The following is a 4,143-nucleotide window of genomic DNA, read 5'->3' on the forward strand; positions in this document are numbered from 1 at the left end:
ATTTTCTCTGACCACAATGGAATAAAACTAGAAATCAATAACAAGAGGAACATTGGAAACTATACAAGCACATGGAAATTAAACAATATGCTCCTGAATATTGGGCACCCAAATTGGAAAGGAGGAAGTCAAATTATCCTTGTTTGCAGATGATATGATCTTACATTTAGAGAAACCTAAAGACTCCACCAAAAGCTATTAGAACTGGTAAACAAATTCAGTAAATTTTCAGGATACAAAATCAACATATAAAAATCATTAGCATTTCCATATGCCAATAGTAAACAATCTCAAAAAGAAACCAAGAAAGTATTATTACAATAGCTACAAATAAAATACCTAGGAAGAAACTTAACCAAAGAAGTGAAAGATCTCTGCAATGAAAACTGTGAAACACTGATCACAGAAATTGAAGAGGACACAAAAATATATAAAGATATTTTATGCTTATGAACTGGAAGAATCAATATTGTTAAAAAGTCCATGATACCCAAAGAAATCTACAGATTAAATGTAATCCCCATCAAAATTCCAAGAACATTCTTCACAGAAAAAGAAAAAATAATTCTAAAATTATATGAAGCCACAAAAGCCCCAAAATAGGCAAAGCCATCCTGAGCAAAAAGAACAAAACTGGAGGAATCACATTACCTGACTTCAAATTATACTACAGAGCTGTACTAACCAAAATAGCAGGATACTGGCATAAAAACAGACACATGGACCAATGAAACAGAATAGAGAATCCAGATATAAAGTCACATATCTATAGTGAACCATTTTCAACAAAGGTGCCAAGAACATAAATTGGGGAAAGGACAGTCTCTTCAATAAATGGTGTTTGGAAAACTGGATATCCATATGCAGAAGAATGAAACTAGACCCCTATTACTTGCCACATACAATCAAATAAAAATAGATTAAAGACTTAAATCTAAGATCTGAAATTATGAAACTACTGAAAGAAAACATTGGGGAAACCTATCCAGGACATTGGTATGGGCAAAGATTTCTTGAGTAATACCTCCACAGCACAAGCAACTAAAGCAAAAATAGACAAATGGGATCACATCAAGCTAAAAAGCTTCTGCACAGCAAAGGAAACATCAACAAAGTGAAAAGACAACCCACAGAATGGGAGGAAATATTTACAAACTACACATATGACAAGGAATTAATAACTACAATATATAAGGAGCTCAAACAACTCAATTGGAAAAAAATCGAATAATCCAATTAAAAATGGGTAAAATATTTGAAAGACATTTCTCAAAAGAAAACATGAAAATGGTCAACAGGTATATGAACAATGATCAACATAATTAGTCATTATAGAAATGAAGTCAAAGCTACAATGAGATACCATCTCACTCTAGTTAAAATGGCTTTTATCAAAAAGACAGGCAATAATGGATGTTGGTGGGGATGTAGAGAAGGGGGAACCCTTGTACACTGTTAGTGGGAATATAAATTAGTGCAACCACTATGAAGAACAGTATGGAGGTTCTACAAAAAACTAAAAATAGAACTATCATATGACCCAGTAATCCCACTGCTGGGCATATAATTCCAAAAAAAAGGAAATCAGTAGATCAAAAAGATATTTGCACTCCCATGTTTACTGTAGCACTATTCACAATATCCAAGATTTGGAATTAAATTAGACAGTGAGAAAGTCTAACAAATGTTTAAATGGAATCCCAGAATGAGAGTGGAGATTGGAGCAGTTTATATTTGAAGAGATAATTGGCTGAGAACATCCCAGAAAATAGATGATAATAATTCTTGGATTAAAGTAGCCCTGTGAACTTCAGGAAGGAAAAATGAAAATAAATCTACACCTAGAATCATCATACAGTCATGTGTCACTTAATGACAAGGATATGTTCTGAGAAATGCATCCTTAGATAATTTTGTCATTGTGCAAACATCATAGAGTGTCCTTACACAAACCTAGCTGGCATATAGGCATAGGCTATGTGGTATAGCTATTGCTCCTAGGCTACCTGTACAGCATGTTACTATACCGAATACTCTAGGCAATTGCAACTGTAGGTAAGTATTTGTGTATCTTAGCATAGAAAATTTACAGTAAAAATATGGTATTATAATCTTATGGGACCACTGTCATACATGCAGTCCATCACTGACCAAATCATCACTATGCAGCGCATGACTGCAATTAAAAATCCTAAAAGTAGACAGAACAGATTACCCATAAAGGCATACTTGTTCCAAAATGATGATTATGTCGTGCTAACAAAAAGCCCCAAACTTTCAGTAACTTAAATAATAAATGTTGATTCTTTATACTGCATGTCCTTCTTGGTTCAGACTGGGACTCTACAATTTACTCTGGCACAGACACTGATGGAGCAGCTATTGCTTGGAACATTGCCATCATTGTGACAGAGGAGGAGAAAAATCTCTGGAGGTTCAAATTGGTGCTTAAAATTTCTGGGTCAAAAGTGACACAAATTGCTTTCATTCATAATCTATTTTTAGAACTAGGTATATGGCCTCCTCCAACTACCAGGGGTCAGGAAGTAATGTCCTTTCCTATGCCCGGGAGTCAAAGAATCACAAATGTTTGTGGAACAACATCAATGACTACCATAGTACACCCACAACTGTTAGACTCACTCTCTCTTCCAAGTGTAAAACACTTTAACCCTCAAGAGAAACAACCAAAATGTCACAACCAGTCAAACTCCAAATCCATTTTCTGATGGTGAAGAGCAGTAATCTTGGCTGCAGGGTTGGTGAGTGGTGGCCTCTGTATCAGCATAGAACTAAGAACAATAACAAAAAGTGATTTGCTGCATACATACTCAATATACAAGGACAGAATAAACACAAGAGATACTTTCACTGGAAAAGACAGATAATATGGCAGATACTATTCTGAAAGCAATTCTGAAATCCTGCTGGACAGACATTGTGAAGGATCCCACCATAGGGATTCGAAATATTCCTTGATTAGGCCTTGATTCTGCTTCCTGAAAGAGGTTCCACAGCTACTGTACTCTATGGTCTTTGACTCGATATCTGGAAACTTATCCCTTCTCCATTATTCTCCTTGGACACCCCTGAATTGGGAATTGCAGAATGTACCCTCCTTGTGGGGTAAGCAGCTATCTCATACTGTTTCCTGCTTGCAAAACCTTGGGAATCCAGAGGTCACTTAACATTTTTTTAAAAAACAATAGATATTTCAGTCCGGGCTCATGGTTCCTTAGGCAGAACACTGTTCTCAAAAATTGGAAAATGTCTCTCCATTTGTTTGCAGTCACCTTTATGTGCCAATGGTTGCACGCACTTTTTTCTTCATAGACTTGCCATATATCACTGCATCTCACCCCTATGCCTCTTACTTACTCTCACTATCTCCCACAAATGCAGACACCTTGGGCATATCAGGCTGCAGTAGGCTTATCACATCCTTAGCCATTTCCTTCAATTGAAAGGATTTACTTTGTACCACCTAAATCCATGAGGATTTTAACAAGGCACATGATGGCAATACCTTTGATTTGACCTTTGATATAAGGCTAAAATTTATAGATATTTGTAGCTCAAATAATTTCTCAATTTTATATTCTAATGTTTGGGGATGAAAAGAAGTGGCCCGTCTAACCCTTAAAGGTCTCTGAATTTGAGGACTCTATTCTTTTTCAGTTTTGTTTGCAGACCTTCCAGTACTATTCTGAACTCATCTCTTTCTTGTGTCAAATTGCCAAATTGCCAAATACAGTGAATAGCAACCAACACTTGCTTTGAACATTCATTTTTTTCAACCCTTTGTTACAATTAAAAAAGAAAAAAACAAAAAACTTTCTCAGGTACATTGTCTGTCTTCCAAGTAACAGAAGGTGACAGTTTTTGACATTTTTTTTTACCACATAACACCACATAACATGAAAGCTTTCTTTCCAGCATCTGATAACAACAGACTCTTTGTCAATCACTACCTGGCATCTGAGCAAATGACGCATTTCAAGCGTTGTTTTGTTTGTTTACTTGTTTTGTTTGCAGAACCATCCCATTTCAAGTTCCTAATTTCTGTGACAGAGATAGAGTCTCTTGATAGTGACAAAATATTTAGTTTTGTAGGACAATATAGTCATATGACACAGAGCATCC

Source organism: Propithecus coquereli, unplaced genomic scaffold, assembly GCF_000956105.1.
Source record: "Propithecus coquereli isolate 6110/MARCELLA unplaced genomic scaffold, Pcoq_1.0 Scaffold6, whole genome shotgun sequence".
NCBI lineage: Eukaryota > Metazoa > Chordata > Mammalia > Primates > Indriidae > Propithecus > Propithecus coquereli.